Source organism: Hetaerina americana, unplaced genomic scaffold (assembly GCF_022747635.1).
Source record: "Hetaerina americana unplaced genomic scaffold, ioHetAmer1.1.p SCAF_4, whole genome shotgun sequence".
Classification (NCBI taxonomy): Eukaryota; Metazoa; Arthropoda; class Insecta; order Odonata; family Calopterygidae; genus Hetaerina; species Hetaerina americana.
In genome coordinates, this window is record NW_027286985.1 from 63,662,788 (window position 1) to 63,677,120 (window position 14,333).

A 14,333-nucleotide genomic window follows, 5' to 3' on the forward strand; every position below is an offset into this window, starting at 1 on the left:
CTTTATTTCGCAAATGAAAAAGGGCTTTGTGTAATAAACAAAACGTTTGATTTTCCGATCTAGTTTTCGACGAACGGTTGATTATGGTCGTAGAAGAGGTAAAAAAAGAAATTTTCGGGTATTATAAAAAAAATTCTTTATTTATGTGCATGATGTGTTACCTTAAGGCCTTAATTCTTCAAACCTTTCATGAAATGCGATATTAAAGACAAGAAATGAGGGAGCTTAATTTTTTCCAGTGTGAACCAAGCGCGAACTTGCGAAGGTAAAGTAGAGCTGCATTAATTTGTTTTCATAGTCGACCAGTAAAAGTGAAAGAATGGAAAGATTTTTATCCTCCATTAAATAGACTTTCTTATCAGGATTACTATAGAACTTTTAACGAATCTACACTCTTAGATTACTGCAAGGTTGCACGTATTCTCAAGTAGGGGGAAAATGTTTGTCCTGGCGCAGGTTTGACCTTGACATTCCAACCCGGAACTATCGGTCGTAGAGAAAAACAAATGACGTCACGTGAAAGAGGGGGGCATTTGTCCTTCACAGGCAATATAATTGCATCACGTCAACCCAACCCACGCAGGAAAAATCATCCTGGCGCAAGTTTCACCTTGAAACTCAAACCCGGATACATCAACAACTATCGGTCGTAGAGAAAAACAAATAACGTCACGTGAAAGAGGGGGGAGGGAGCATTTTTCCTTCATATGCAATCTAGTTGTACGACGTCAACCCAACCCATGCAGGAAAAATCATGACCCAAGGCCATCGCCTCTTATATCTCCAGAACTATCGATTGAAGAGTACAACAAACGGTGCCAAGTGAAAAGGGAGGCAATTATACTTCAGATAAATGCCTTAAAGTGTCCCCTTTAAATTGAACAATATATAGATTTCATCAATTATCTCGTTAATTTCCTATCAAATACCCTAGTGCTGTAAAATAGAATTGGCAGATAAAAACATAGGACACAGGCCATCACCTCTGTCCTATCGATAACCATCCCAGCATCCGGTATAGGACCCGCCTTCTAGAAAATCCAAGATGGCGTGTTTCAGGAACGGCTTCTCGTATCTACTACCCTAATGCTGCCATATCCCATTGGCAGTTACCAAGATCTTAACAAGTGAGGTTGCAACGTGACTCCTCCCACTTATGTATATAAATAACCTCTTCCGAAAAGAAGCTCATTCTCCGTCAACATGAGCGTGAAAATTGACTTTTTATGTGCTCGCTTGGGTGACGCATATCTGCGCATGGAGCGAATAGAAGATGAGGATGCGTACTCAATATACATCCCGAGAGAAAGAATTGAAAATACCGATTTTATGCTATCAGTTTCTTTCCTAACTACGTACTACTGTGTGTTCCGACACCAGAACCGTGAGTTTGATGTCGTCGGGCAAAAAGTGAAATTTTCCGGCTTTCAAGATGGAAGTGGGAGAGTCGTGAGATTCAACATCACCCAGGCATCTGACATCTCCGATCCTGAGAGGCGTCTAAAGGCCGAGGAGCAGCTTCCCTTCATTTGGCTGGACGTGTACGAAGCACATCGCCCGCAATCGAGAGTAAATGGAGGATATGTTCTAGAGCGTCGAGGAAGAACTGAGTTTGACGGTGGATCGCAATTTGTTAGCAAAGGAGATCGCGTGGAAGTTGACGGAGTGAAGCCAGTTTGCTACACAGACCATAAAGAATCGAAAGTGCGATACTGTACCACGGACCATATCCGAGGCACCCGTCTGAGAGTGATCAAATTTGTACTCAAATTTGAAGATGAAATGTTTGTATATTAAAGTAAATAAAAGTTTATTATTGAACATTGTTTTTTATTACTCATTTTATGGGATATAAGGTTAGAAATAAAACACGGATACGGGTTTTACACAATTTATTAAAGCATACATACATTTTTTTACTGGTTTTCATTACAACAATAATAATTTTTACATTTTTTATTTACAAATTTTATTTTGAATACACCATTCAGCCAACTTGAAACAGTTTTTTCTTGCACATTGTGTGGTATTCTGGTGTGCAGGTAATAAGCATCCCTCATGTGTAGTTAATTTCTTGAGCGAGGGACAGCCGTACAGTTCGAGATTAGCAACACAAATTCCCTCGGGAAGAAGACCGTTTAAGAAAGATGCCTTTTGTACACCCTTGGTATATAAATATTTATATGGCCTCGTATAATTGGATAATACACTCTCCAAATCAGAATAATCCACGTCTCCAGAATATTCCGTCAAGCCGTGATAATTGTTACGCAGCCAAGTCGCCTCTTTAGTATAAAGAATTCTCGCCGGCGATTTAAATAGCCACGTATTACAACATTTGTTCTGGACAGCGATGATTGCCAATTCCTTGACAATAAATTTTCCATCGCTGGTCATAAATCCTTGAAATTCGATAATGGCACTCATCGCGATGTATGTCCAACTTACAAGGTTTTTACACCCAATGCCAGGGGTTGAACTTACATCAAGACCTTTTAACTTACAGAACTTTCATTCGTGCCAGAGGTTAAAAAGTCTTACATTCGCACACAGGAAGCCAAATACTTTTAGTCATCAGCCGAATCATACGCAATGAGTACCTTCTCCAATTCAAGCCTCTGTATATCACAATTTGCAATATTATTTGCTAATTTATTCGCGAGAAACTGTTTTATTTTTTGACGACTATCCAAAAGCCTCTGGAGAAATAGATTTATCAGTTTGAAGAGTTGTATTAGAGCCCCCCACTCATCACCATTCAAGTTGACGGTGTTTTTCGTTAAATTGCTTTTCAAAACCAAATGTCTCTTCCCAAAGTAATTTGCATATGCCAAGCAGGGTGACGTTAACACACCTTTTTCTCCCCTATAAAAGTACACGTTTACAGTCCCTATCGAATTTGAGATGCTTTCCCATTCACTTTGTGAAAATGTTACACTTTTTTTACCGTTAAATTGAACCACTGATTCAAAGTCACTTCCGTAACCAATGCACACGCTCTTTGTCTTTGTCTCATTCAAATAATACACAGTTTGAAGAAGTAAATTGTTCAAAAGTCGAGGCGGAGAGCAAGTCGAATGTCCAGCAGGTCTCTTTCTCTTCACCGGTGGTGACTGGAGAACCGCATCCACTGACGGCTGCATCACGACTGAAGTCTAGCGTGTATTAAAATTGCTTAAGAGATCGGCGATGGAAGAGGGGATGGGGAACAGTCATCTGGGCAGGGCTCAACCTCAGCCTTGAGGCGGTGGTATTGGAACCACTGCGCCAGAGAGTGCGCGTTTCTGAGGGCACAAACGCTACTGCGCAATTTATGACAGGGATTCAGGCAGGAAAATGAGGGGAAGGTACATTTCTCGGGATGGGGGCAGGCCAGCTCCTTTTCCATGCAAATGAACGTGCGCCCCGTGAGATCAGAGAGAAATTCGCACTCTGCCTCGCTAAATGCGTAAAGCCCCGTGACCCCCTCTATGATGGCTTCCAAAGCTGGGGCCAACTCGATGTGTGAGATGAAGCCGTGCTCAAACGAGGTCTCCTCGTTGCAATGCAGTGGATCTTGAAATCGAAGCTTCTTTCCTCCAGCTGTGAGCTTTCCATGACGACGAAAGCTGCCCCAGAAGAGACGATTGCTATCCAAATCGACGGCTGCCATCTCCGTAACTCCCCCCTTTGAAAAGCACACGGCCACGATGATCTGCATCCTTTGGCTTTCTCTTCCGCAATGGATGTTTTCCTCACCAATTCGTCCTATTTATTCTGGAACAGCACCGTTGAGCTCTAGGGTGACATCTGACGCGTCGTAGTTGGTTGAAGGTTAGACGGAACAGCTTCAAGGCTCGGCAGTCGTTGAGATGGGGGATGGTTTGGTGGAATTGGTTGAGGAATTTGTGTAGTTTTTGTCCTAAAGATTTACTCGCGGTATAGAGACAGCAGTATTCACCGCAAATATCCGAATGAAAGCTTTGAATTTGTACGCGATTTTGAGTGACTGTGAATGGTTTTAAAAATTGGCGTACGTTCGCTACGAAGGGAGGCAGACCATAAGAATCAAAATACTCGGCTGAATGATTGTCCAAGTATATCCCCACCCAGTGAGAACCCGGTAAATTAGAAGGATCTAAATTAACTATGTAAACTCCATTTTGAGGTGATTTTGGTAACCTATCAGATGCATAGACTCCGCGGAATATTTTTAATTGTCTTAATAACGTATCTATCTGCACGCTATCCATGACTAAAAGTTTGCGATAATGTTCCTGTCCTTATCTATTTCCAATGTAGCGTCATACTCTGCAAAAAGCAGACACGTGACTGTTTTTGTCAACTCTCGCTCGAATTTAGCCTCTATTCTCACCACACCTCTATCTCCTAAACTTATATGATCCTCATTCCCAGAATTGTCGGGGGTTAGATCAAAGACTAGCATGAAATAACCGTGTCCGAACATGTCGTACGTGATTTGATTACCTCTGTCAGCGTGCTTTATTCCAGTACCCGAAAATAATGTATCGTACGCACGTGCCCAATATTTTTTCCCGTAGAAATTACACTCCAAACCTTCCGAAGGAATCTGAACACCGTTTACAAACATTGAAAAATTCTCCAATGAATAATGAGATAAGGCGAACGGATTCCTCATCACACTGCCCGCATATGATTCATTATCTACCATTGCAAAAACGATTGTGTTAGGTATCCGTCCAACAATAGCATTATCGATATTCAAGGTTCGACCTCCGGCAGGTATAGTAAAAGTCTTTAGTTCAGTTCTTTTGTAATGATATTTCGCATTTTTCCCACTTTGTAATATTTTACTATGCGCCACCAATATGGACGGATTGATTTCAAACTGTTGCACGGAAAGAGTAGCGTCGAGAATTTTCAAGTTTCCTTCTTCTCCCTCCATGAGATAGAAGGAGGGAGGTGCAAGCATCAACCTAATTCCAACATCGACTCGATCCAGCAATAGTTGCGACTGATTGAACACGTCCACGTGCAATTTACCAAATAGTTCCACCTCGGTGCTATTCTTGAACCATGATTTTCGTTTCGTGTACCCTGCATTGGAAGAATCCGTCTTATCGATATCATTTCCCGTATCTAATTCCCAGCCTACATTACGCAGGTGCGTTCTGCTCGCATCGACCCCATAGTTTAACGCGTTTTCGAAAAAGCTCCTATAGTGGTAATTATCCTCGGATGGTGTGACAAGAGTTCCATTGAAATATACATTACACTGTTCAAAGAGAGAATGGAGAAGATTGTTGACGACTCCCGGCTGATTGGTATCACTATCGGTAAAGTCAGTTAAATTCTTTTTACAGAGTTTCACCTTAAGTCTCAGATAAACGCTATTCAAGTCCTTGTACGCATCTCCAGAATCTTTTATTAGAAATTCGATAACGGATCTATTATCCAACGAAGAGATGGGTTTATATGATACAAGTCGCTTCGAGAGAATGTTCGTCTGTATCGGAGGATTGGGTTGGAATATGTCCAGCGAACTCAGCATGTGCTCACTCATTATGAAAAAATATCACTCAGCACGACCTTTCCTCGTTTCCGCCTTCTACTCGAATGCTGTTTTTTCTTACCACCAACGGGTTTTATTTTATTTAGCCTTGGACGTTTCACGAACCTCAATCGTCCACCAGTCATACCTTTCAACTTATCCTCGGCCTTGCGTTTCAAGTTCTGCCCCGCCTCGTTTATTCTACTGCGCAGTATATCCTTTACCGGTTTAGTCCCAAGGTCCGCGAGTGCCGCCGCTCCCGCACTCGCTGCTTCCTTACCCACACTTTTCAGTCCGCTGAATAGTAATGGCTTAGCAAAACGCCACAGACCTGCGAGAAAACTTCCAATACCTCGTCCCTTTTGTACCCTGTACGAAGCTCTATACAATGGCCCAATCTCTCCCCCCACCTGCTTCGCATAATAACTGTAATATCGGTCCACCACCGATGCCATCTCGACGCAGAATGATAAACTAACGTGAATTAGTTCTTTTTTATAAAGTGTAACACTATTATAGAGCTTTGCTCACCACTACGAAAAGATATGGGCTCACCGAGTTTATCACTCAGTAGAATTTCGATGCTTTCGATATGGTTCTTCTCAACGGGGAAATAATATATCGGATTGAATGTCTGATATTCACCAATTTTAGTATTCAAGATGCGTACGCATCGACTGAGCGAATCACCCACAAATTGCGGTTTGATTATATCTGTGTAGACATATATGTTGGAAGAGGAGTTTGCTATGATTCCTTTTACCACATCGCTTTTGTTTATTGCATGTGCTTCCTTCGCTGCTAGCATGGATATTATACCTGATATGTCTCCACGAATGTAATTTCTACTAATCGTACTAAAATCTGACAGAGTAGTAATAAATAAATCTCGAAAGGAATTATACGTGCCCGGAAGTAAAGTGTAAGTAACGTTTTTAGCAGTAATTAACGCGCCAGGTTCTATACGCTCACTCAATCCTGATACGTTTTCAGCGAATGGAAGATCATCATTATTCGCATTAAAGATTTCCGTTTGTACTGCTATACGTTTCGCTTTATCTAGTTCGAGGAATGGTTTGACAAATGCCTTACCTAGTGATTCGTATGCGCCAGTAGGTACCACAAAGAACGAACCATCTTTTAATGTAATTTTAACGTCGCTAGATTCATACCTCGGTCCTCCTCCTATCTCTCCGCGAACTAATCCCTTTTCATTTCGCGTTCTATTATCTTTAGAAGACGCTTCTTCTTCCTCCAAAGTTCCAGCATCTCCAATTTCCTCTCTAACTTCACCAGAAAGAATATGAATAGATGGAAGGGAAATTTCCGCCAGACCTACGTACCAATCATCATTCATCAAATCGATACGATGACTCAATTTTGTTTTGTAGTTAGCTATCGTATTTCTCGGATAGAAATCCCTCGAACTGTCGCTAGGTAGTGTAAGATAAAATTCGTTCATAATGTACGCACGGAGGAGGCAGGAATCCAAGAATTAAATGAGGATGGGTATCCTTCCCACTTGACAAAGTATTCCAATTTAGGTCCACTCCCTTTACGTCTCAAAACTTTTTCTATCCTATATTCCGTCTCGGAGGACACATTCACCTTGACTAGTTCTTCCACATAGAAACTACCCTTTATATCCTCACCGTTAAGGTCCTTCAATTTATATGTCGGTATTGACCTCGATCGATCCACGTCCGCGATTTTGAATATTTCACTAGTATAGTTTGGAGTGTATCCTTTGGTAAATGGAAGTCGCTCCTTACTGATTCTCACATAATCATTCGCGTTCAATTTAAAATCCTTGCTAGTAAGTGGTTTCCTCATGTGACTAGCGATTGAAAATGCATTTTTTGCATTCACTTTGGAGGGTGCGATACCTGTGCTAGAATGAACGCAATTGTTATAACTACTAATGAGTTTTGGGAGCACATCGACATATTTGTAGGTTGTGTATTTCGTGAAATACTTGTACATTTTAGACTTTAGCGTGCGATTGAAACGTTCAACGAGGCTAGCCTTAATGTCCGGATTATTTGTGGTGTAAAACTTTACCCCTCGATTCGAGAGAAAAGTTTTAAATTTACTATTAACAAATTCACCCCCTTTATCGCTCTGAATTTTCAATGGTTTGCGTTCGCGAAATATAGCCTTAAATACTTCAATTATCTCCTCCGGCCTCTTTGTCCTCAAAGCTTTCGCCCACGCAAAACGGGAGAATAGGTCTATTATAGTCATAATGTAACAGCACCCGTTGTTGTATTTTTTCAATCTTCTCAAATCATTCAAATCGCACTGCCAGCACTCATCAATGTAAGTTACGTTATAGTGATTTCTGGGGAACCTTTTCCTCACCGGTTTGTGTCGTGTATATGCCTCTTGAGATTCTAACCACTCACGAATCACCTTTCGGCCTATTCCCGTAGCTTTATATAATTTTTCAACCGATGAAAACCCGGCAGGGTGCTCTGGGCTATTATATATGTTCTCAATCACGTCGTGTCCCAATCCGGACCGTATGTCTTCGGTTTTCTTACGCGCTCGCTTTTTCTCGGAATTTTTCTTGGAGACGGTAGCTGTTGTTTTCTTTCTCGCGATAGGTTTCGTTTTTTTCTCGTTGACGTTACGCTTTCCATTCCCCCTAGCCTTTCGTGTATGCGTCCCCATGTCGAGTCTAAATCTTTATTCAACCTTTTCACTTCTGCCAGAGTTTTTCTCAATGCGGGGATTTCCTCTCTCTCGTCAGCAACTCGTGACCTCGTTGGTGTTTCTACCAAGGACTTGACTATTGGAACGTGTACGGGGGAGTTTATATCTGAGACGGCGTCAAGGTATTTATCGAGTATTCTTTTATACAAATGCCACTTATCAATATCCTTTATACTTTTCTTAACCAACACACCTTTCATTTCCTTGTCCAATGTACTCAACCTAGCCTTTACACGACTTCGATCAAAAACTTCCGGAGTCACGACTAGCATCTTACGCAGGCTCATTTTCCCAGCAGGCTACCGATGACACCGCTTAAAATTGATCCCAGCAATAATGGTAAAAAACCACCTTTTTGTACGAGCAGCGCACGTTTCTTCTTCACACTCGCCCCCCGCACAGCTAACTTTCTCAACGTGTTACGATGCTTGGATAGTTTTTGTTTTAACCTATTATCTATCTTATGGTTCCCGTTAAGTGTATTCAAACAACAATCGCAAATGGCTTTGATCAACTCGTCGTCCGAGGTTTTAACAATCGCAGTGCGAAGTTTTGGTTTTGCCGATTTTAAGACGTGGAGCAAATGTTTATTGTTCTTCAATCTTTTCATCGTGTAGGGACATGTAAACTACAGTTGCCCCGTCTTTAGGAAATATTTTCGTTCTAAAACGAAACCTCTCGTCTGAGTCCTGACCAAGATCCAGAACCAAATAACCGAATGGTTGTTGCGTAACTTGTTTATATACCCTCTCCAATTCCCCCGATTTTTCCGGATACACCTGCCTAGCCAAGTGACCAAATTGCGACCTATCTCTAGGATTCTTAAAGACAACGATATACTTGGAATTTAGCGAGATGTTTCTCGCTTGCGGGTTTTGATAAAAAATATTCTGCGTAATTAGGAAAACCGAAATGTTAAAGTGATGGCTTCCTCTAGTGAACAGTTTAGAGACGTCTTTGCTATAGGCCCCTTCGCTCATTAAATCATCAATCACGTACAACGTTGGCACACCACCAAATTCTTCGAAAGGCGGTATTTCGGTTCGAAATTGAACGGGTATTCTAATGCTTGGTTCACTTCCAGGAGCACAGCACCATACTATTTCACGTATCGGGCTATTCACCATATAATCTAAATTTTCCAAAAACTGCGTGACAAATGTGGTTTTCCCGCAGCCTGAGGGACCCGCGCAAATACAGGTAAATGGATGCTTCCAGGCTAACGTCATGGTTAACACTGAAATTTAGATTAAAAATATCTTTCTTTTATAATTTCAATCGCCGTTAAAAGCATCATTATGCGTTCGTTTTCGTGGAATTTTATAGTGACCCCACGCAAACGTTTTTATCCCGTCTTCACAAAGGTATCGCTTATCGTCGGATGCATTCAGCGTGACTTTATTCATCTCCATGGTGTAAATATTATGCATTTTACTCCGTATCACGTTCATTTTTCGAAATACCACCGAGTTCTCCCGGAGACATTGTACATAGTCGTTAAATTTTAAACCTTTTTCCTTAACAACTTTCGTTATTCCTTTTGCTTTCTTCTTTTCTTTACCTCCCTCTACCTTGAACGAATAAAGTTTACTACGTAATCCGACAAAATGTGTCATTAGGTTTCCATCGCATTCGTCCTTGAATTTACCAATTACTTTTTTATTTTGTTCAGAAAAGCAAAAGTGATCCTTTGGATAATTCGACGTGTCAAATGCATCTAGGTTCCCCAGAAAATCCCTATACACATCATCCGTTTTTATTTCATATATGAAGCTATCAGTATCGGTGTAGGCGAGGGATATATTTTCCCCGTATTTCGGAAGCATTGTTCTATAATGAAAGTCATACATTAAAGTCTTACTCAAGTCCAAGACACAGAAACCTATATATATAGGTTTATTCATTTTTATGACTGCCTTCCGCATGTGAATGGCAACTAAACACTCGTGAAAAATCGTCCTATCCAGAAATGTTGACTTATTAATTAGTTTTTGTAGTCTTTTTTCGTTTACCACTAATTCCATATTCATACGTTTCCTCACGTTCTCCATTGTTTTCCCAAATACTGCATTGTTCATCAGTTTATAGAAATCCTTCTCAAAATCATTGACTGCCATTTTTCTTTTCTCAGTGTTCAAATCAATATAGGTCTTTAACCAAGGTGATTGACTAAACCTGATTACTCTATGCACCTTCTTCAGCACCAGTCCTAGTTCTAAAGCTTGTTTCAAGTTTACGTAATGAATTACATATTTACTCTTATTTTCGAGAGTTGTTAGCAGTTTTTTATGTTTACCGCCAGGTGGTGTCTTGTTTTCCGGGCAAAGAGGGAGATCTGAATGTGTATCGTGTAGCCTATGTGGGTACTCAAGATCAACTTCGAGAATATATCCAGTTTCACTGTCTTCGGGAACATTTTCAACGTTTAAATCATCAATTTCTGCCTGTGTTAACCATCGAAATTTACCGTAGGGAAGGGGTCTCGAAAGGGCCCACCCATAGAGATTGTTAGCGTCTAGATATGTCAAATAGGTTGGACCTGAATCTGGGTCATGACTTGACATGTATCTATTGTTCGATTCGCAGTACCTTTTACAGCATTGTGAAATTCCTCCTCGGATGCCGTTTTCAATCATTAGTATCATGTCGTAGTCAGTCAAAAGCTCTAGTTCTATTTCAGTGTATTTGAGCATTGCATCAAAAGTTAAACCTGGAGCAGTATAATACCACGCAGGATCTAGTTTATACGCGCTGTAGCATACGTCACGAAAATTTTCAAAAACATCAGCTAAAAGGGTCACGTCGCTTTTCAGATAGACATCGCTGTAATCGCCGAGTGTTTCACATTCAAATGCGTCCCAAACATTTTCTGCATGCTGATAATCTTCGTCAGATACATATTCATCGGTCAGTCTGTTGTAAAAATTCTCCTTTTCCGGGAGCAAGGTTTCATCGAGTTTATTCAACGAATCAGTGTAATCATAGGGATAAACCCCCTTTCGTGTAACTAAATTTGTCTTTTCACCGAATATTGTGCTTGTGCATTTAAACTCTGTTAAATTGGCAACCAATGAAGCTAGAGAGGTAGGCATGAATCTAAACGTGTCAACAAACCGAATTTTGAAATTTTCCGTGATAGACTTAGAAAAAGATATATATTTTTCTTCAGAATTTGGAATTATAAATATTTCCCTGTCATCATAGTTAAGCTCTCGTACGATGAAATGCCCATCATATGATGAGAGGTTATGAATAAAGATTGGAAGGAAATTCGGCATTTTATATTGAATGTTACAAAAATAGTGCGCAGGTCCTCTATACTTTCCTGTCAAATGATCATGGTCTCTAACTTTATTCTCCTTCAATTCTTTACCACAAATGTGACATGCGTTTGCAGTTTCAAAATCTGAGTCTTCCTCTGGAGTGAGAGGATTCATTGGAATAATATTTTTGTAAAGTTTACAAACTTTTTCAGCCTCTTCTTTCATCCGTAAAATGAATACCCTAGCAGCATTGGGACCTCGGTACAGGTATGGGTCCTCGCATCCCTCAGGTCCCACTACGATGTAACTAAAGCTGAATGGGGTATGTCTCTGCATTAAATTAGTATAAGATGAGTAAGGATAAGGCTCGCAGGTACTAATATTTTCTAGAAGACATTCAAAGTCAGCGTAAATGACAAAAGGTACCCGAAAAGAATAATTTAAGTTTGTGAATTGTAAACTTTTATTGTCCTCGTCAGGTAGAATGATTTTACTCGGCTCGCCTGTACCTTTACATAGCTGTTGATGCTCTTCTAGCCTGTGCTTACTCCGGTAATGTGTGAGGCAGCGTTTGCAAGTGAATATTCTATTAGAATGCTTCGTAATTTGGGAGTGAATCAATTTATCAAAATTCCTAATCCAACAATAGTGAGCGGTTGTTTCGTTGCTAATGTAAAGGAGGTCGCGATGATCCTCGAGCTCATGATCTACAATTTTTAGTGGGTACACGAGGTTCTTATCTGTCAGACCAAAAACGTTGATTGAAATATTATTGACACGTTCGAATTTGGGAATATCTTTCAGCTCCACCGGGTACGCGATGCAGTCCCAATTGTAACCCATATGGCATGCTCGTGTCTTATACTGGGAAACTCTTTGAGGATCCTTATCGATATTTTTGGCCCAAATGGCATACATAAAGCAGTATTGATCATCATTTCTGATATTGATAACGGATTTAGTATTCCTAATTTTTATAGGCAGCTCAATGAATGTTGATCCTCGAAATGGCGTGTACTTGTTTATTCGCAGTTCTAAACCTAGCACATTTGATAAGGCCCATCCTGAACCTTTAGCTTGAAATTCGGACTTTTCTTTTAAAAGTTTAGAAAATGTCTCATTGATTACTTCCTGAATTTCATCTGCTAACAATAACCTGCGATTGTTGGTTTTGAAGGAAGCGTTCATTTCATCCCTCTCACCCTTTTTGAATTTGCAAATCAAAACAAGATTGAATTTAATGGCACTATTTTCCACTATTTGATCATTTATCTTTTCGATCAACTGAGTTTTGATGTTATTGAGAAATGAGATCACGTCCTGTTCACCATCTTCCACGGGAGTAATCCAAAATGTTTTCAGTCTGGAACGAATAGCTGATTCAATTTCATTGAATCCTCTCCCTATTTGCTCGTTGATTTTAATCCGGTGCGCGTTGGTATTCTCATGAGGCATAGCCTCGTCAATGTCATAGAAGATTTCACAGTAAGTGCAAAATTTTCTTCCCTTTGCCTTATCCAGCGCATTTTTCATTCGATTATACGTCCCCATATCAGAAATGTTATCGTCATCAAACACTATTTTCATATATATGTCACTTAATGCCTGTTCTAATTCTTCCGAATTGTGATAGCTACCAGCATTGTAATTTTCTAGAATTTCTTGGATAGAGGGCATGATTAAAGGTTCTTTGAGCTGTTGCTGAAATAAAATAAAAAAATGATACGTATGAAAAAATACATTTTCATCTCATTACATTAAGTGCAGGATCTAGAGGTAGAAAAACCTCGTAACGAATATCATCTACTTCATAACCCCGTTCGAACAGAAACTCGTATTCTTCTGCAATAGTATATTGCTCAATATGATTAAACGCAGTGCGAGGTATTGAATCGGATAAATGGTACAAGATTATGTCAACTTTACTCTGCAAACAATGTCTAAATGAGATACCCGGTGATTGTCTCTTCTCCGTCTTAACGAATGCGCTTTGAACAATATATTTTGATAACTTTAATAATGATATTTTATATAGTGAATTTACGTTAGACATTGCTGTATATATATTACTACTTCTGATTAGTTAACAAACTATGCAATCCTATTGATAAAATCAATTATATATGAATTTCTTTTAGGTATTGCATATACCCTAAAAAATTAATGCGATTATTAATGATATGTACTTACTCCTGACGTCAATGAATACAGCTGATGATTCGGGAGGTGAAATCGGTCCGTAATAGCTCTCTAAGCTGCTCTGGAGGAAATGGAAACTTAACTCTCAGAAGTGGAGTTTTATAGAAATAAAAGCTAATTCCCTCAGCGGAACACCCGTGCAAGAAGGCCACCTAGTTAGAATCAAGTAATGTCATCATCTGTGCATGTGCTGGTCTGGATGTGGATGGAATTAGCTAGTTCAACCATTTGAATTATCCACCGACCTAAGCATGTGCCAAGGTTTGCGGAGTTGGCAGCTTCTACTGAAAAAATGCAATGCTCAATGCCGAACATCCGCGCAAGAAGGTTACCTAGTTGAAATCAAGTAATTTCATCATCTACGCATGTGCTTGGATGGAATTGACTAGTTCAGGTATTTCCTTTCAATTATCCTTCGACGCAACCTGAGCATGTGCCAAGGTCTTTGGAGTTGGCAGCTTCTACTGAAAAATGCAATGCTCAATGCCGAACATCCGCGCAAGAAGGTTACTTAGTTGAAATCAAGTAATTTCATCATCTACGCATGTGCTTGGATGGAATTGACTAGTTCAGGTATTTCCTTTCAATTATCCTTCGACGCAACCTGAGCATGTGCCAAGGTCTTTGGAGTTGGCAGCTTCTAC